Source organism: Carcharhinus amblyrhynchos, chromosome 9, assembly GCF_965287045.1.
Source record: "Carcharhinus amblyrhynchos chromosome 9, sCarAmb.v2.hapA, whole genome shotgun sequence".
In the NCBI taxonomy this organism is placed as follows: domain Eukaryota; kingdom Metazoa; phylum Chordata; class Chondrichthyes; order Carcharhiniformes; family Carcharhinidae; genus Carcharhinus; species Carcharhinus amblyrhynchos.
Window position 1 is genome coordinate 4171211 of NC_137332.1, and position 20384 is coordinate 4191594.

The 20384-nt window shown below is 45.9% G+C and overlaps 1 protein-coding gene and 1 long non-coding RNA gene across 2 annotated transcripts in view; one reads left to right on the plus strand and one right to left on the minus strand.

Moving 5' to 3' along the window:
• The window catches only part of ddah1 (dimethylarginine dimethylaminohydrolase 1), a 125486-nt gene that overhangs the window by 67956 nt on the left and 37146 nt on the right, over window positions 1-20384 (plus strand). The window lies entirely within an intron of this gene.
• LOC145347559 (uncharacterized) overlaps window positions 6233-20384 on the minus strand; it is a 33221-nt gene continuing 19069 nt past the window's right edge. The window contains exon 3 of the long non-coding RNA XR_013887824.1: window positions 6233-6666. This is a non-coding gene — a long non-coding RNA (uncharacterized LOC145347559). The remainder of the gene's footprint in view (window positions 6667-20384) is intronic.

Below are 20384 nucleotides of genomic sequence, written 5' to 3' on the forward strand. Positions count from 1 at the left end.
CTCGGATGGAGAAAGCTAGCACGAGGGGGCATGACTTTAAATTAAGGGGGGGTAGCTACAGGACGGATGTCAGGGGTAGGTTCTTTACCCAGCGGGTGGTGAGGGATTGGAATGCCCTGCCTGCTGCAGTTGTAGATGCGTCTAGTTTGGGGGCGTTTAAGAGATCTCTGGATAGGTTTATGGACGAAAAGGGATTGGTATAGGCTAGTGGGTCATTGTTTTTGTAACTGGTCGGCGCAACATCGTGGGCCGAAGGGCCTGTTCTGCGCTGTAATGTTCTATGTTCTATGTTCTATGTTTTTATATTCCTCATTGGTGGGTAAATCCTCAATAAAAAAATCTGGATCTGTTTGTATGCAAATTAATTTTTAAGCAAAGAGACTCCACGGTGTTCACAAGGGCAGAATTTATCTCCTCGTGTCTGACAGTGCAGGTGGACTGATGCAAGGTGCAAGGAAGAGGAAAGGAAGTGAAATGTTGACGTGTGTACTGAAGTGTCAGCTCTGGCTGAGTGGTAACATTCCCACTCCTCAGTTCAAAGGTTCTGGGATTCAAACTTCTCTCCAGAGAACTCTTACAGGTGCACCTTAGAAAGCATTCTTTCTGGTTGTATCACAGCTTGGTATGGGGCCCCTGCTCTGCCCAAGACCGCAAGGAAATACAATGGGTCATGAATGAAGCCCAATCCATCACACAAACCAGCCTCCCATCCATTGATTCTGTCTACACTTCCCGCTGCCTCAGCAAAGCAGTCAGCATAATTAAGGACCCCACGCACCCCGGACATTCTCTCTTCCACCTTCTTCCTTTGTGAAAAAGATACAAAAGTCTGAGGTCACGTACCAACCGACTCAAGGACGGCTTCTTCTCTGCCGCTGTCAGACTTTTGAATGGACCTACCTTGCATTAAGTTGATTTTTTTCTACACCCTAGACCCACTACATTCTGCACTCTCTCGTTTCCTTCTCTATGAACAGTATGCTTTGTCTGTGTAGTGCTCAAGAAATAATACTTTTCACTGTATGTTAATACATGTGACAATAATAAATCAAATCAAATCAAGTGAACACAAAATCCTGCTGAGGTGAGTTCAGCACTGAGAGATAAGAACATAAGAACATAAGAAATAGGAGCAGGAGTAGGCCATCTAGCCCCTCGAGCCTGCCCCGCCATTCAATAAGATCATGGCTGATCTGTCGTGGCTCAGTTCCACTTTCCCGCCCTCTCCCCATAACCCTTAATCCCCTCTCTTATCAAAAACCCATCAACCCGCGTCTTAAAAATATTTAGCGAGGCAGCCTCCACCACTTCAACGGGCAGAGAATTCCAGAGATTCACCACCCTTTGAGTGAAGAAGTTCCTCCTCAACTCCGTTCTAAACCGCCTCCCCTTTATCTTTCAGGAGAGACACTAAACCAAGGGTCTTCTCATGATCAGACCCACCTGTCAATCCCATGGACTATCTGAGGTGGGAAGCGGATCATCTTGTGTCCTGGACAATATTTTCTGCCAATTTCCGAAATTGATGTGATTCAGAAAACAAGGCAACACCGAAAGAGGTCATTTGGCCCATCCTGTACCATGCTGGTTCTTTGATTGAGTTATCCGATTGGTCATACACACCAGCTCTTTCCCCCATCCGTCCATCGTTTTGATTTGATTTGATTTATTATTTTCACATATATTAACATACAGTGAAAAGTATTGTTTCTTGCGCGATATTACAGACAAAGCATACCGTTCATAGAGAAGGAAAGGAGAGAGTGCAGAATGTAGTGTTACATTCATAACTAGGGTGTAGAGAAAGATCAACTTAATGCGAGGTAGGTCCATTCAAAAGTCTAATGACAGCAGGGAAGAAGCTGTTCTTGAGTTGGTTGGTACATGACCTCAGTCTTTTGTATCTTTTTCCCGATGGAAGAAGGTGGAAGAGAGAATGTCCGGGATGCTTAAGGTCCTTGATTACGCTGGCTGCTTCACCAAGGCAGTATAAGAGGGAGTCTGTCATTTCCTTTTCCAATTATTTATCCTATTTTTTTTTGCATGGTAATGTTAATCTTTCACTAGCTGGGTAGCAGGCACATTAAACACCATCACCTGGGGGTTCCCTTCCAACTCACTCACCATCCTGACTTGGAAATATATTGTTGTTCCTTCACTGTCACTGAGTCAAAATACTAGAACTCCCTCCCTAACCGCACTGTGGGTGTACATGCACCCATGGTGGTGTGGCATCATGATAATGTCACTGGTCTGGTAATCCTAAGGCCTAGGATTGTGTCTGGGGAAATCGGTTCAAATCCTGCTATGATTGCTGGTTGAATTACTAATTCAATTAATAAATCTGGAATATAAAATTAGTTTCAGTAATGATAACCATGAAACTATTATCAGTTGTTGTAAAAACCCACCTGGTTCACGAATGTCCTTTAGGGAAGGAAATCTGCCACCCTTACCTGGTCTGGCCTACATATGATTTCAGAGCCACAGCAGTGTGGCTGACGCTTAACCAATCTCAGGACAATTCTTAATGGGGGAGTGGAGAAATGGCAGAGAAGCTAAACTATTACCTTGTGTCTTGTGAGGAAGATACATGAAATCTCCCAGACGTAGAGGAGTGTTCGATCAGCCACGATCATATTGAATGGTGCAGGAGGCTTGATGGGCTGAATGGCCTACTCCTGTCCCTTTGTTCCTAAGCGCCCCAGTAGGTCACTCACATCAAGGGCAATTAGGGATTGCAACAAGTGCTGGCCTTGTCACATTTCACAAAAAAATAGAAAAAGCTATCATAGGTACTCTGTGATTTTGAATATCTAGATCATAGAATCCTACAGTGCAAAAGGAGGCCATTCGGCCCATTGAGTCTGCACTAACCACAATCCCACACGGATTCTATCCCCATAACCCCAGACATTAACCCTAGCTAATCCCCCTGGCACTGAGTGGTAATTTAGCACGGCCAATCCACCTAATCCGCATATCTTTGGATCTCTATCATATCTCCTAACCTTCTGTGCCCCAAGGCAAGCTGAAGGTGCGCCATTGGCTGGAAAGGTGCTTTGGGACATGCTGAGGTTGTGTGAGGCGCTATCTCAACGTGGGTCAATGGATCGTAACCATTCTCTGCTATTTTCGAGATTCAAGGCAGAAAAGTGCAGGAGAAGAAAGTGCTGGAACACTGGGGGATTTTCATTTGCATTTAGATTGTGAAAACAACGGGGGAGTAAATAGATTTTCCGAAATGAATTTTATCTAAAGTAGATGGCCTTAAAACCTGAGTGAGACCAGGCCATTATTGTGCAGGCGAGGGAGACCCACGAGCGCTGAGTTGTCTCAAAGGGCAGTTTAAAAAGAACAGTAAATTCCAGGGACATCCACAAGGGTAGAAACATTTTTAAAGTGTCAGCATTAAAGAGGATTTGGAGAATAATAGCCAAAATAATTACATAAAGCAGCAAAAGGAAATCGTGTGGGGAGCCAGAGAGACTATTAACAAAACATTGTTATATTGTGGTTAATGGCAAGGGTGTTATAAATAGATGAATTAGATTGTATCTGGGATAAAAGACGATGAAAGAATGGAAAAGCTCGTTTACTCAGCTCCAGTTTTTGGCGTTCCCGGATTCCCTGAAGATGTGACATCATGCTGTACAAATGCGAGTTCTCTCAGTGTTTCTGCTCTTTGTATCTCGCAGTGCGCTCACTGCTACTCCTCATGGCCGCTGACTCAGTCACTGAAGGACATACGTTTGGCTAAACTCCTCTCTAAAGCAAAATACAACAGCTTCTGGAAGTCTGAAATAAAGACAGAGAGTGCTGGAAATCCTTCGCAGGTTGGGCAGCATCTGTGGAGAGAGAAACAGAACCATAGAATAGAATTCTATGCGGGTAATGGTCCAGCGGAAGTGCGCTGGGCCCATAACCCAGCTGGATCGTAGTCATTTTCCGCTATTTGGTTTGGGCAGCACGGTGGCCCAGTGGTTAGCACTGCTGCCTCACAGCGCCAGGGACCCAGGTTCCATTCCCAGCTTGGGTCATTGTCTGTGTGGAGTCTGCACATTCTCCCAGTGTCTGCGTGGGTTTCCTCCTGGTGCTCCGGTTTCCTCCTACACTCCAATGATGTGCGTGTTAGATGGATTGGCCGGGCTAAGTTGCCCCTTAGTGTCAGGGGGTCCAGCTAGGGTAAATGCATGGGGTTATGGGGATAGGGCTTGGGTGGGATTGTGGCCGGTGTAGACTCGATGGGCGGAATGGCCTCCTTCTGCTATGTGGGGATTCTATGATAATTAGAATAGAATTAATGCTGGCTAGCTAGTGACGCCCATGTCCCATGAATGAATAAAAAGAAAGGTGCTGGTGGAGATATACAAAACTGGGTTCTGGTAGTTTCCAATGAATCATATCCCACCAGTGGTGTCTGCTTTAGGGAGAAGAAATTGGGGAAATGAAGCAAAGGGCATTTTCAAACACAGTTTTCTCCAATTCTACCACGTTCCAACATGACTGGCTTCCCAAGCTAGGATCAGAGCCATGTCTCTGGGTCATGTTTGTTGACAAGAGTGACTAATGTGGACAGCAGCAGCGAGGGGCAAAGGGAGGTTGATAGATTGAGTGAGTGAGCCGAACTGTCAGAGACATTGTGGGGTCATCTGCATTGAACGCAAGAGCGGGTATATCAGAGTAATTCCTAAATAAGCTAGGAACCTCGGAGGGTCAGAGAGATATCGGAGTTGAGGAGGAACTTCTTCACTCAAAGGGTGGTGAATCTCTGGAATTCTCTGCCCATTGAAGTGGTGAAGGCTACCTCGCTGAATATATTTAAGTCATGGGTAGATAGGTTTCTGATAGACAGAGGAATTAAGGGTTATGGGGAGAAAGCAGGAAAGTGGAACTGATCCCCTTCAGATCAGCCATGATACTATTGAATGGTGGGGCAGGCTTGAAGGGCTAGATGGCCTCATGCCGTCCCTGGAATCGCGATGGGCAAGGTTTGCAGAACGGCATTCTCTGTTGGCCTTGCGTGGGCAAAGTGGCAAAATTCCGGCAATAAGGTCCAAGTACAAATGTCACTGAAAGCGGGTACAAGATAGAGTAAGGGATCCCTGTGGAATGTAAGACAACAGGAAGTTCTACTACAATCATACAAAACTCTGAATTGATCTATTTAGGATGCTGCATTCAGGGGAAGTAGTGGCACAGTGCTGTTTTCACTGGACTAGTAATCCATAGACCCAGAGTAATGCAGTGGGCACAAGGGTTCAAATCCCACCATAGTGGAATTTAAATTTAATGAATAAACCTGGAAACAAATGCGAGCCTTGGTGATACTTTAGGGATATGAGGGGGTGAAGGTGCAGGTTTGCCAGAAAGGATTAAATTATGAGGACAAGTTGCTTAGTGTAAACTTGTGATCCCTTGAATATAGAAGGTTAAGAGATGATCTACTTGCAGTGTTTAAGGTTTTTAAAGGAGTGGAGAGAGAAACTATTTCCTCTGTTGTGGAGAGTTCAATGGGTGGGGAGGGAGCGGGGAACCCTACATTATGAAGCTGGCCTTTCAGGGATGATGTCGGGAAGCATTGCTTCAAAGAGAAGTGACAATCTGGAACTCATTCCCACAAGAAAATTGTCGAGGGCCAATTGAAAATTCCCAAACAGATTGGTAAACTTTTGTTGCATTTAGTGTTATCAAGGTTGGGAAAGTATGATGAGTAAATCAAGTCAGCATACAGTTCAGTTATGATCTCAATGAATGGTAGAACTGTCTTGAGGGGCTGAATGGCCCTCTCCTTTGTTCTCTGTAGATGAGCTTTCCCTCAGAGGGATGAATGTTTGTGACTCCATCAACCTCTGATTCAAAATTGTAAATTTTGTTTTAATTTTTACTAAAAGCGAGTTTTGAAGAAGGAAGCGATCCTCCCTAATGACGAACCCGTGTTCGTTGCAATGATGATGAAACCTTTTGTTCATGTTTGTGCTGTGGATATACATCTCACCGGGTATAGTTAGCCCCATTGTGTTTGCCTCAAAGGCAACACAACACTCCTCGCGTTTACCGAGCACTTTCTCATGTGAAAGGGATGTCTTTGCAATGAGCAGAAGAATATTACGATTTCCTCACCTGTTTTTTAAATGCTGCCAGTCCGCTCATGCTGATGCTCAGTTGTGCGTGAGTTCACTAATGGACTGTGCTTCTGTTTATTTAATAGTTATTTCAATGAATGGTTGGAAACTGTACAAGTGTACGTGCCTATCTGCAGGTACACGTATGTAGGTATAATTGTACACGCGCTTACTGATATATACAGCTGCTGCTTTCCTTTGCCTGACGGAACACAGCGGCGGTAGAATTGTGACTGTTTTCATGTGGCTCAGTAAAGTTGTACTCAACGGCAAACGTCAATTTGTTGTCATGGTATCAAACAGTACGTCTGTTAGTCGCTGCATCCAAGACAAACAGGAGGGGTTTATTTTTTTCCATCTTCTGAGCATATTTAAGTTTCACATATTTGCCATTTAATTGTACAATAGCCTTTTTAGAACTGTTTGGGTCATTGGATTCCATTTGTCGGTCTAACTGATGATCTCATGTCTGGTAATTATGTAAACTGTTGCCTCGGTTGAAGATATTCGATGAATTAATGTTGAAAGGCTCCAACTGGTTCTGTTAATGAAAAGAGAAATGAAGTCAAACGCTTGCTGCCTGCAAGATGTTAGGCATCGAGCAGATGATAACTTTTAATAAACTGAATGTCACGGTGGCATTTGCTCACTGTTTTATAGAACAGTTCAAGTGAAAGATTATTTTCTATCTCTCCTCAGACACCAATGCCATTATCTTGTTTAACAGTAGTTTCATCAGACTCACTGATGGAAGATTTCCTCCGCTTTGTGTATTAAAGCCCAAGAGCGTGCTTGATAATTTCACTCGACATTTTAGAGGGAGACGGTGGTGTCACAGGGTGAATAATGTGGAGGCACGAGCTAATGCTCCTGGTTCGTGGGCTCGAATCCCACTGCAGCAACTGGTGGAATTTAAATTCAAGGCCGGGGTTCTCCAGCCTCGTTCGCCCTGTCACTGCTGCCAGCAGGAATGGAAAATTTGGCGATCCCCGTTCGTAGCAGTGGGATCGGAGAATCCCAGCCGCGGGCAAGGTCGGAAAATCCTGCTCCTGGCCTCAATCACGGTGACTGTCGATTGTTGCTTAAAAACCCGTCTAGTTCACTAATGTCCTCAGTGGAAGGAAATCTGTCACATTTATTTATTTAAAACATCAGTCTGATTCCGGGGATGGCGGGACTGATGTACGAGGAGAGATTGACCAGGTTGCGATTGTTTTCGCTGGAGTTCAGATGAATGAGGGGGAATCTCAGAGAGACTAATAGAATTCTAACAGGGTTAGACAGGGTAGATACAGGGAGGATGTTCCCGATGGTGGGGGAGTCCAGAACCAGGGGTCACAGTCTGAGGGTTCAGGGTTAGACCATTCAAGATGGAGTTGAGGAGACATTCCTTCACCCAAAGAGTGGTGAGCCTGTGGAATTCATTCCCACGGGAAGTGGTTGATGTCAAAGTACTGAATGTGTTCAAGAGGCGGCTGGATATAGCGCTTGGGGCGAATGGGATCAAAGGAGAAAGCAGGATTAGGCCATTGAGTTGGACGATCAGCCGTGATTGTGACGAATGGCGGAGCAGGCTGAAAGGCCTGAATGGCCTCCATCTGCTCCTATCCTCTATGTTTAGAAACATAGGTTTCAATTCCCAGCTCGAGTCATTGTCTGTGCGAAGTCTGCACATCCCGTGAGATCATGTTGCAACTGTACAAAACTCTGGTGCGGCCGCACTTGGAGTATTGCGTACAGTTCTGGTCACTGCATTATAAGAAAGATGTGGAGGCATTGGAAAGGGTGCAGAAGAGGTTTACCAGGATGTTGACTGGTATGGTGGGGAGGTCTTATGAGGAAAGGCTGAGGGACTTGAGGCTGTTTTCGTTAGAGAGAAGAAGGTTAAGAGGTGACTTAATTGAGGCATACAAGATGATCAGAGTATTAGATAGGGTGGACAGTGAGAGCCTTTTACCTCAGATGGTGATGGCTAACACGAGGGGACATAGCTTTAAATTAAGGGGTGGTAATTATAGGACGGATGTCAGAGGTAGGTTCTTTACTCAGAGGGTAGTAAGGGCGTGGAATGCCCTGCCTGCAGCAGTTGTGGACTCGCCAACTTTAAGGGCGTTCAAATGGTCAGTGGATGGGCATATGGATAACATTGGAATAGTTTAGGTTAGAGGGTCGTTAGATTGGTTCCACTGGTCGGCGCAACATCGAGGGCTGAAGGGCCTGTACTGCGCTGTAATGTTCTATGTTCTATTCTCCCCGTGTCTGTATGGGTTTCCTCCGGGTGCTCCGTTTTCCTCCCACAGTCTGAAAGGCGTGTTGGTTGGGTGCATTGGCCGTGCTAAATTCTCCCTCAGTGTACCTGAACAGGTGCCGGAGAGACTAGGGGATTTTCGCAGTAGCTTCATTGCAGTGTTAATGTAAGCCGACTTGTGACACTAATAAATAAACTTTCCCTGAAAAAATTCTGGGAATAGAAACATAGAAGATAGGAGCAGGAGGAGGCCATTTGGCCCTTCGAGCCTGCTGCGCCACTCGTTATGATCATGGCTGATTGTCCAATTCAATAGCCTCTTCCTGCTTTCCCCCCATAACCTTTAACCCCATTCGCCCCAAGTGCGATATCCAGCTGCCTCTTGAATACATTCAGTGTTTTGGCATCAACTACTTCCTGTGGGAATGAATTCCACAGGCTCACCACTCTCTGGGTGATGAAATGTCAATGACAAAATGACAGTTTCATTATTTTTAGCCGCAGCGTAAGTCTACAAGCTATAATCGGAAGCAAAACTCTTCATCACCTGATATTAAACTAAATTTCTCCATGTGTGTGAGGCAGCCACACAGCCTCCCAGCACCTTTGGCATTGATTCAAACTTGAATAGATTCTTTTTCTTCATCTTGGCATTCTGTCTGCGTACCCAGAATGCCAGTGCACCTTGACTTTAAATCCTACGTATATATTTACGTAATTCAGACTGATTGGGAGGAGGTCAGGTCATGATCATGAGGACAGGGCTCATTGTCTGACCCTGGCGAGCCTTCCTATCTTTAACTGCCTCACCAGTTCTATTGTCGATGGCACTGTGCAGCTCCAATCAGCACCAAACTAAATTGCCCCTCAGATGTTCCTATATACCCCATGTGACCTCCAATTTCCACACTGAAAGGAACATCTCACTGTGAAAGAGGCAGGCACTTTGGACACCCAATCATAGGCCCCCTTTCAAAATGGATGTACTGGTCATTGGTATGGACAAGTCTGATTTAGATTGCTTCCTTTACAATACTCTCAGTTTCCAGCAAGTAGATGATTTCTACTGTGCATATTTCTATGTTCTGTGCGTAGTTCTGCATCCTGTGTGTAGTTGCGCGTACTGTGCGTAGTTCTGTGTACTGTGTATAATTCTGCATACTGTGCATAGTTGTGCGTACTGTGTGTAGTTGTGCGTACTGTGTGTAGTTGTGCGTACTGTGTGTAGTCCTGCGTACTGTGTGTAGTCCTGCGTACTGTGTGTAGTCCTGCGTACTGTGTGTAGTCGTGCATACTGTGTGTAGTCGTGCGTACTGTGTGTAGTCGTGCGTACTGTGCGTATTCTGCGTACTGTGTGTAGTTCTGCGTACTGTGCATAATTCTGCGAACTGTGCGTAATTCTGCGTACTGTGTGTAGTTGTGCGTACTGTGTGTAGTTGTGCGTACTGTGTGTAGTTGTGCGTATTGTGTGTAGTCCTGCGTACTGTGTGTAGTCGTGCGTACTGTGTGTAGTCGTGCGTACTGTGTGTAGTCGTGCGTACTATGTGTAGTTGTGCGTACTGTGCATAATTCTGCGAACTGTGCGTAATTCTGCGTACTGTGTGTAGTTCTGCGTACTGTGTACAGTTCCACATGACAGAAACAATGGAGGCATTGGAGAAGGTGCAGAAAGATGCACAAGGATGATAGCAGAACTGAGAGGATAAAACTATCAGGAAAGACTAAGAGAAAAAGCAGGCAGAGGAGTAACCTGGTTGAGGTCTTCAAGAAAGAATTTAGTCAGGTAGAAGAAGAGATTTTTCCTGTCATGGAGGAGAGAATCGCAGAGAATCATTATAAACTCAATGATGAATACAGGATTCACTATGAGAGTAATTAGTGGGCACAGTAAGAAGTCTCACAACACCAGGTTAAAGCCCAACAAGTTTAATTTGGTAGCACGAGCTTTCAGAACACTGCTCCTTCATCAGGTGAGTGAGGATGGAGCAGCACTCCGAAAGCTCATGCTACCAAATAAATTTGTTGGTCTTTAACCTTGTGTTGTCCTCACTCCAGTCCAATGCCACATCAGAGTAGTAAGTGGGGGGAGGAATGCTTGAGGTGAAAAGTATAGATGTTTTTTAGCGAAAGTGTGATAATTCATGAAGGAGAAGGGAATAGAGAATATGCTAATAGAGTGAACTATAGATGGGTGAATGGGGTGGAGTGGTACCTCTTGTAATACATGAACTCCAGTATAATGCAGCTTGGCTGAATGGCCTGTGACCTCAATGTGAAACCCAGTTTGTGCTGTTTTCCTCGGAGTATGTGAGGGTTAAATCTAAAGAACAAAGAACAACACAGCCTGGGAAACAGGCCCTTCGGCCCAACGAGCCCGCACCGCCATTTTAACATTATGAGTCCCCCCCCCTCCACCCATGACCCTTGTCTATGCTTATGGCATTCCACATTGAGGGAAACTAATTTAGGGACAATTTGTTACACCAATCAGCCTAATAGCACATCTTTGGAGTGTGGGAGGAAACCGGAGCACCCGGAGAAAACCCATGCAAGCACGGGGAGAATGCGCAAACTCCCACAGACACCGGCCCAAATCCATGTATCTGCACAGCAAACAGTGATAGTCACTGAGCTGTCATGTTGCCCAGCATCTGGTCCAGTTTAAGCGTACACTATCGACGTGAAGCACTAGGCTACTTTCGAAACATCTAATTACATTTCCTCTTTCTGTCTAATCACCGCAGCACCAAAGGCTAGCACTGGTGTTGGAGTGGATACAAGTTAGGAGGAAGCAGCACTGCACTGTGAACCGACCTCAGTTGGAGGAAGTGTGGCGGTACAATTGGTCTCAGTTCCTCGGGTTGGCGAGACAGGGGGAAAAGAGAAAATAAATAAGCCTGGGTTCCTGCTCCCGATTGCTATTCAGGGCTTCTGCTGAAAGCACCAGTGTGCTGGGAGAGAGGGAACTGGATCACACTCAGCCTCTGGCGTAGCCAACCCGGCACACAGATAAAGAGCTGCCTCTTTGGCAGAGTACCAAATGTGTACATTGTACCCATGGAACCGTATCCCAGTTACAACCAACATCTCGAGGAGAGAGGGAAAACTCACACGGGGGGGAAAATAACTGCACGCAGCAATCCTTTCCTGATACGTACTGTATAAAACATGGCCCGGCTCCAGATTTGAGAGAGTAGGAAAAATGTACTCCATCAGCTGTCAGAGAGAGTGCATCACACTGTTCTGGAATTTAGTTCAGTAACTAAAAGGCATTTTTATTTTTGGCAGCGATTCAAAAGAATAACATCAGCAGCAGAACATTTTTGTTTTATTTATGAGTGTGACCTTTTCCAGCATGCTTGCCCCATAAGGTAGTTTATTACATAAATACCCTGGCAAAGCACAGGGAAATACTGGAGGAAATTCAGGAATGGCATACTCTCAACTCAAAGAGAGAGGACAAACTTGCATTTAAACAGTATTTTCTTATCCAGAAGACGCCGTCAAAGCCCAATAATTATTTCTAACGGGAGATCTCTGTCTCTGCGTCCGGCAAAAATGTCAAAGTCCTGCAGAAAAAAACAGAATGTGGTCAGTTGATAGTTTTATTGGCTCTTGGTGTTGTGAGTGTTCAAATCAAACTTGCTCATCGAATGATGTCATGGCATCTTTTACATCACTTAAGCAGATGTTCAGCGGGGAGGCGGTGGTGTTGCGATATGATCGCTCAACCAGCAATTCAGGGGACGCGGGTTCAAATCCTACCACAGCAGATGGCGAAATTTGAATTCAATAAAAAAACATCTGGAATTAAGAATCTACCAAGAAACCATTGTCGGAAAAACTCATCCGGTTCGCTAATGCCCTTTCGGGAAGGAAATCTGGTCTGGTCCACACGTGGATCCAGACCCACAGCAACGAGGCTGACTCTCATCTGCCCTCTGAAATGGAGAGCTGTTAGGGATGGGTAATAAATGCTGGCCCAGCCAGCCACGCCCATATCCCATAAAAACAAATTAATCTAAAAAAAAATCACTACTCTCTTCTACCAGGCATCCCCCAGGTGTGTGAGGTGAGATGCTTTGAAATGGGGGGGTTGGGGGCGCGTAACCTTTTGCATTATATAAATTCCAGTTTGTACTGTCACGGCAGGAAGACAATAAAATTCCAAAATACCCATCTCGCCGTGTGATACTCTGTCATCCACATCCGTCCTGGGTAACCCAACATCAGAAATGTAGGAATGATTCATGCAGGACATACTCACTGTACGAATCATAGAACAGGACATTTTTATTTGGGGCATTTCTTTAAGGGTTCTTCTAGCCGTCGAGACTGTAATTGCAAAAGGAAAGGAGGTTGTCGAATGGGGCAATTCCACTATAAGTGCAGACTTGCTACCTCACCTTGCATTTCTTTTGTGTCGGATGAACTATGAGCAGCCTGGCAAGGTTGTTGGAGGGTTGCCAAAGCTCCACCGGCCACCGAAACTTTCACCGGGCTCTGATGAAGCTGCAACTTTGTTTTTGGAAATAACGTGGAGTACTGTGCGCAGTTCTGGTCGCCTCACTATAGGAGGGACGTGGAAGCTATTGAGAGGGTGCAGAGGAGATTTACAAGGATGTTGCCTGGATTGGGAGGCATGCCTTATGAAGATAGGTTGAGGGAGCTCAGTCTCTTCTCCCTGGAGAGGCGAAGGTTGAGAGGCGACCTGATAGAGGTTTATAAAATGTTGAGAGGAATAGATAGGGTGGATTCTCGGAGGCTATTTCCCAGGGCTGAAATGGTCGCTACGAGAGGACACAGGGTTAAGGTGCTGGGGAGTCGGTACAGAGGAGATGTCAGGGGTAAGTTTTTCACTCAGAGGGTGGTGAGTGAGTGGAATCGGCTGCTGTCGGTGGTGGTAGAGGCGAACTCGCTGGGGTCTTTTAAGAGACTTCTGGATGAGTGCATGGGATTTAATGGGATTGAGAGTTATAGATAGGCCTGGTAGGTATGGATATGATCAGCGCAACTTGTGGGCCGAAGGGCCTGTTTGTGCTGTAGTGTTCTATGTTCTATTAACACAGCGAGGGAGGGAGGGAGGAAAGTTGGAAGACGAGGCCAAATTGCAGTTGCAGAATGCCCTTGAAAGACTCGATTCCAAAAACCCCAGCCTCAGAGAAGGAATTCATTGGGCAAAATACCAACCGAGGTTAAAGTGCAGTTACGCATTTTATTAATAATTGATGGTTTTAATTGACACCTGAGCTGAGGTATTCAGGAGTTAGTGCAATGCTGACACTGGTTAGCTTTCAGTACAACCATAATGAATTAACAATGATTTAATTGTTACTGTACATTTTAAACACTAACTTATTGAAGGTATTTTGGAAGGTCTACAGGCAACGTCTAATTTAAAATCATTAACCGCTTCCCCTGTCATTTTGTTATGACAAGGAATGGTTTTGTTTCATTTTCTTCCAAAATACACGCGGTCTATCTGAACCTCAATTACATTTCAAAGACTGGGTGGAACATTGAAGAATGTCAGCCTGCCCAGATCTATTGAATCGATAAGATTCTTCAGGATTGCAGTTTCTTTCTGTCAGAGTTGCGTGTTCTTGTGAAGCTGGGAAGAGCTGGGGATTTGAGGATTATTTCTATTCGGGATTTGACTCTTCATTTCTTCAAGGGAGGTGGGCGTCACTGGCTGAGACTACATTTGTTGTCTGTCCACGGTGGTGCAGTGGTTAGCACTGCTGCCTCACAGCGCCAGGGACCCGGGTTCAATTTCTCGGTTTGGGTCTTTGCGTGGGTTTCCTCCGGGTGCTCTGGTTTCCTCCCACGATCCAAAGATGTGTGGGTTAAGTGGATTGGCCGTGCTAAATTCTCCCTCGGTGTACTAAGATGTGTAGGTTAGATTGGATTGGCCATTGTAAATGTGTGGAGTTATGGGGGTAGGGTGGAGGGGAGGGCCTGGACTGGGTGGGGTGCCCTTTGAGAGAGTCAGTGCAGGTGTGATGGGCTGAATGGCCTCCTTCTGTACTGTAGAGAGTCTCCGGTTCATAGCCTGTAGTAATGACAAATGACCCAAAATGTAATGCAGGCCACAGAAACTGCACCATTACAGGCCCAGATCTCAGCCATTGCAGCATTAAATATCACTGAGGTGAAAGGTCGTCTAGATAATGCCAGTACAGTTTGATATGCCTCAACAGCGAGTCATGTCCCACTGCATCATGGTCTTTTATCTTGGCTTCCCAACTTAGGACCATGGTAAATTATAGTAAACATCTCAACTCCAGTTCCAACACACACAGCAGTGTTAGCAAACGTGTAATGAGGACTGGTGTGTCAAAAGAACGCAATAGCTCTACTGTACCAAGCAGAAAGGAGTTAGAAACTACTTTAATCCTGTGGATATTATACAGTAAAAGGAATGTCATGAAGAGTATATTCCCAACGTTAGGAATTGTCAGCAATTCCCTTGGGAATTCTCCCAAATAGAAGCCATAACTTCAGCAGAAACTGGGAAACATGGATTTCCCTGCGGTGCCATTTTGATAAAAAAAACAGTGAGGAAATTCTATAATTTTGCCCCGGGTTACAATGTTAACACATAGCTATGACTGGAATTTTACACAGCTGTGTTTTTAGGTGCTCAGACCCTACCGTGTTCCAATATTATTTGACGTCAGCCCAATTCCCCCATAAACATAACGGTGTGAGAAACAGACACTGAAACAGACCATTGGCCTTTTGAGCCTGCTCCTCATTCAATAAAATCAAGCTGATTTTCTTCTTAAAGTAAAGTTTATTAGTCACAAGTAAGGCTTACATTAACACCGCAATGAAGTTACTGTGACATTCGCTTTGCTTGCCTTGCTTCACCTTGCCCGCTCTCTATAACCCCTTCATTCCATTGACTCTGTCTGCACTTCCCTCTGCCTCGGCAAAGCAGCCAGCATCATTAAGGACCCCACGCACCCTGGACATAGGCTGGGCGAATGGGCCAGGAAATGGCAAATGGAATTTAATGTTGGCAAGTGTGAGGTGGTCCACTTTGGTAGGAAGAATGGTAGGAAGGACTATTACTTACGTGGCGAAAAACTGCAGCAGGCGACGGTGCAGAGGGACCTCGGGGTCCTTGTGCATGAGTCGCAAAAACCCAGCCTGCAGGTGCAGCAGGTGGTCAGGAAGGCGAATGGGATGCTGGCCTTCATAGCGAGGGGGATTGAATATAAAAGTAGAGAGGTCTTGCTGCAGCTGTATCGGGCATTGGTGAGGCCGCAGCTGGAGTACTGTGTGCAGTTTTGGGCGCCGCACCTGCGCAAAGATATTTTGGCCTTGGAGGGAGTGCAGAGGAGGTTTACTAGGCTGATACCGGAGTTGAGGGGGTTGAGCTATGAGGAGAGGCTGAATAAACTAGGCTTGTACTCGTGAGAGTTTAGAAGAATGAGGGGAGACCTCATTGAGACGTATAAGATGATGAATGGGATGGATAGGATAGAGGTGGAGAGACTCTTCCCGCTCAAAAAAGACAGTAGGACTAGGGGGCACAGCCTCAAGATAAAAGGGGGGGCGGTTTAGAACGGAGTTGAGGAGGAACTTCTTCACTCAAAGGGTGGTGAATCTCTGGAATTCTCTGCCTGTTGAAGTGGTGGAGGCTGCCTCGCTAAATATTTTTAAGACGCGGGTTGATGGGTTTTTGATAAGCGAGGGGATTAAGGGTTATGGGGAGAGGGCGGGAAAGTGGAACTGAGCCCCGACAGATCAGCCATGATCTTATTGAATGGCGGGGCAGGCTTGAAGGGCTAGACGGCCTACTCCTGCTCCTATTTCTTATGTTCTTATGTTCTTCTGTCAGGAAAAAGGTACAAAAGTCTGAGGTCACGTACCGACTGACTCAAAACAGCTTCTTCCCTGCTGCTGTCAGACTTTTGAAAAGACCTATCTCACATTTAAAGTTGATCTTTCTCGACACCCTCGCTATGACTGTAACACTACGTTCTGCACCCTCTCCTTCTCTCTGAACAGTATGTTTTGTCTGTGTAGTGTGCAAGAAACAATACTTTTCACTGAGTTCTCATATATGTGACAACAATAAATCAAATTGAATCAAATCTCCCAGTCTCTGTCTCGAATATATCCAGTGATTCTATTCCCCCAGACATGGGAAACATTTTCTCAGTATCTATCCTGTCAAGCACCTTAAAAATGTTTTGAGTCGGTCAGTTTCTTCTAAATGCCAGGGAATTTAGGCCTTGTGTGAAAATAATACCAGTAGAGTCCACCGTTAGATAGTTAGATTTAAGGCTACAACACAGAACCCAGGCCATTCAGCCCAAATAGCCTGTGGTGTATGAGCCTCCGCCCACCCCTGTTCATTGAACTCCATCAGCATTCCCTTCAGAAAACTTGTATGCAGGTACAGCGGATAATAAAGAAAGTGAATGGAATGTTGGCATTTGTAACTAAAGAAATAGAATATAAAGATAAGGAAGAATTGTTGCAACTATACAAGGCATTGGTGAGGCCACACCTGGAGTGTTGTGCACAGTTTTGGTCCCTTTATTTGAGGAAAGATGTACTGGCATTGGAGGCAGTTCAGAGGAGGTTCACTAGATTGATCCCAGAGATGAGGGGGTTTGTTGTATGAAGAGAGATTGAACAGTTTAGGCCGATACTCTCTGGAATTTAGAAGAATGAGGGGAGATCAAATTGAGATGTACAAGATGATAAAAGGTATGGATAAAATAGGCGTGAAGCAGATGATTCCGCTGTTGGGGCATTCTGGGACGAGAGGTCATAGTCTCAGGATAAGGGGCAGCAAATTTAATACAGAGTTGAGGAGAAACTACTTCTCCCAAAGGGTTGTGAATCTGTGGAATTCGCTGCCCCAAAGTGCGGTGGATGCTGGGACAGTGATTTAAGGAGTTAGACAGATGTTTGATTGGTAATGGGTTAAAGGGTTATGGGGAGAAGGCAGGAAAATGGGGATGAGGAGCACATCAGCCATGATCGAATGGCGGAGCAGACTCGATGGGCCGAATGGCCTGGTTCTGTTCTTACATCTTATGAAATTATGAACATCAAACCCAACAATGTGTGGGAAATTCCTGTCTCTGATTTGTGTTTCAGTCCATCAATTGGACGGGGCAAATTATTTGTTTCTGTGCAATGGGGTTGGATGTCGATATGTTTGAAGGTGGCAGGAAAAGTTACAAAGGCAGTTTAACAAGAAATGCGCGGGATTCTTGGTTTTAGCAAGAGAAACATAGAGTAGAATTTAAGGATGGCATGTGACTGGTGCTTGCCATCCCGAGAGTTGGCAAACCCCCCGACTCTCAAACTCCCACTGCCATTTAACTCTGACTCCATCATTGATTCACAGGGGGTGGGATTCCGCCACTGGAACGAGGTCCCACCCGTGAGAGCTGTCAGCCAGTCAGATTGGCCAACAGCTGTTGAACCAGGCCAAGCATGGCGCTGCAGTGGCCAGAAGCGGTACTGCGGTGCTCTACCTGGGACATTTGTAAAGATAGGTCCTGGGGGATCCCAGGGACAGGTGGGTAGGGGACAGCAATGGGGAGTGGGGTTGGGGTGGGGGGGGTGGTTGGGCTTTAAAGTTAACCTGAGGAGGAGACCTTAGAGTGTCTTCAGGCCCCACCTCCCTCTCATTCATGGCACAATTCACCTCCCACCCCCTCCACCACAGCATGCCCCCCCCAACCCCTCAACCACCACACCCCTCTCTGGAAAAAGCACTAAGTTGGAGAGGGTTGCAATCATGCTCACAGTGGATGATCCCGGTGCGGATCACTTCCCGCCGGAGACAAACAGTCAGTTATTCCTTTGGAGGATAGTAGCCAGTGAGTTTAAGCTGCCATAGCAGAGGCCAACAGCTGTGATAGACAACCTGACTGGAACATCAGAATGTAGAATATCAGAAGGAAAGGTTTCCATCGCTCAAGAAAACCAGGAGGGTGGCCCAGGAACAGCCACATCTAGATTTAGGGGAGACGGTGATATAGTGACAATCTAACTGGACTAGTGACCCAGAAGCTCTGGGATCAGAGGTTCAAATCCCACCATGGCAGCTGATGGAATTTGAATTCAATGGATAAATCTGGATTTGAAAGCGTGTCTCAGTAATGATGACCGTGAAACCATTGTCGATTGTCTTAAAAACCCACCTCGTTCACCAATGACCTTTTGGGAGGGAAATCCGCTGTTCTTACCCGGTCTGGCCTACATGTGACTCAGCAATGTGGTTGAATTTTAACTCCTCTCTGAAGTTATTGAGTGAGCCACTAGCCCCACGATAACTAGAGAGGGGCAACAAACACTGGCCCAGCCAGAGACACCCAGGAGTCAGGGGAGAAAAAAATTCCATTTTCAGAAACTGATTTTGTAATGAACTTGTAGATCCTTCATTTATGACTTTTTGGATCAGTCTCCTTGGACCTGTATGTACTCCTTTCAAATTCTAAAATAATGACCTGTCACTGAGACTGATAGTCGCGCTGCTCAGGGAATCGATACTAAAAGCATTAGAAAATCACTTAACAGCCAGCCGTAATGTGCGGGTCATTTAGAATCCTTTTAAAAGAATGCTTAAGAGACAACAATGGAGCAAGCACTTACAGATAAGTAGAAAAAGGCCCCCAGTGGCACTAATCTCCATAGATTCTGTAACGTATGTGGAAGGCAGTAGGATTCTCCATGACAGAACTGTCAGAACGCAGCCTGATCAGTGAGTTTGTCTCTGAACAGCCCTGGAATGGGCCATCAGTCTGGCTGGTCGCCTCCCCATGAGAGCCTCCCTCTCCCTCAGTCCATCACAGAGACAGATTCAATCGCAGCTTCAGAGGGATAATTATCAGAAGAAGAAAGAGTTGCGGTGGGATAGAAAAGCTGGATATATTTTGAAAGATCTGAAACTTGTAAATGCTGATTTTCAGTGAGATGTGGGTGTGCCTGTATGAAGAACAAAGAAAGTACCTCTGTAACCTCCCCCTGTAGCTCCTACCACCCTCCACGATCTCTGCCACTTGTACATCCTTGAGCTGGTTCACTACACCACTGGCAGCAGTGCCTCCACCTGTCCAGACTCCACATTCTAGAATTGCCTTCCTGAACCATTATCTGACTGAATGGCAGAACAGGCTCAAAGGGGAGAATTTGCCTATTCCTGCTCCTATTTCCTATGTTCCCCTGTCATCCCCTCCCCATGCACCATCACCATCCTTGCAGGCAGCCAGTTCCAGGTGATTAGCACTCACTGTGTTAAAATATAACACTTTCCCCTTGGCATTTTTGCCCAAAAATTTAAACCCAGGTCACTCATAGCCCTTGTACTAATGTGCTAATGGGAATTTCTTTCCTTCGCCCAGCTTCTGTAAACCTGGTGTCACCTTGCATCACATCTCCTGTCAGGTCGCCTTCGCTCCAAGGGGCACTTCTCCAACCCTAACCTGGCAGCTCAAAGCAAAAACAGAAAGTGCTGCAAAATCTCAGCCAGTCTGACAGCATCTGTGGAGAGAGAGAAAACAGAGCCCACGCAGGGTCATCCAGACTCGAAACACTGGCTCTATTCTCTCCCCACAGACTCTGTCAGACCTGGGGAGATTTTCCAGCATTTTCTGTTTGTTTTTCAGATTCCAGCAGTAATTTGCTTTAATCTTGCGGCTACAATCCTTTATCGCTGGGAACGTTCTGGCAATGCCCCTCCGCGCCCTCTCAAGGACTCTGTTGAAGGTGTCGGCCGGAATTCTCCAGCCATTCCTGAACCGCCGCGGTGAGAATGGAGAATTTGGCACTCAGTCAACGGTCCGTTCGCTGCAGTGGGAGCAGAGAACCCCAGCCGCAGGCAAGGTCAGAGAATTCCAGCCCGTCGTGTAGTTGCAAGCTGACGTGTCCAAGTGCTGCCAAAAAGCTCTACTGCGTTGATGTGTGCAGAATGGACAGTTTGCAATGTTAAAGGCCTGACAACGTTGCAGTTTCCAACTGTAAAGTACATTGACCCA